The sequence below is a fragment of the Lygodium microphyllum genome, chromosome 19 (assembly GCF_053477565.2).
Source record: "Lygodium microphyllum isolate KBCC chromosome 19, Lygodium_microphyllum_v1.1.10, whole genome shotgun sequence".
Taxonomy (NCBI): domain Eukaryota; kingdom Viridiplantae; phylum Streptophyta; class Polypodiopsida; order Schizaeales; family Lygodiaceae; genus Lygodium; species Lygodium microphyllum.
The window spans coordinates 91,507,612-91,507,964 of record NC_141153.1 but is presented as its reverse complement, the minus strand read 5'-3'; positions in this window follow the sequence as shown (position 1 = coordinate 91,507,964).

Sequence of the window (353 nt, the reverse complement as noted above, 5' to 3'; positions counted from 1 at the left end):
GTATAAAAGGGGAAAATTAAGACTATCTCAATGATCTAGGCAAAAAACCTAGCTACCCACAATGTTTTGAATATGATAAAGTTCGGTGCATCGAAAAGGTCCTAGTCACTAACGCTTTTAGTGCAATGTGTTAGGTCCTTGCAACAAGAAGAATGCCTTGAGCCTTTTTCAAGAATATGAGGGGAAAGTAAGCAAAAAAACCTACAAAAATGAGACACATGGCATAACATGAAACTTCACTATCGAGAGTGAACCAAACACTGAATTGACCCTTCAAGATATAATAGATCAAGAAGCCTGGGTCCCTATGCATCTTGTAAAAGCATGATTAGAAAAATATAATACAACTAGAA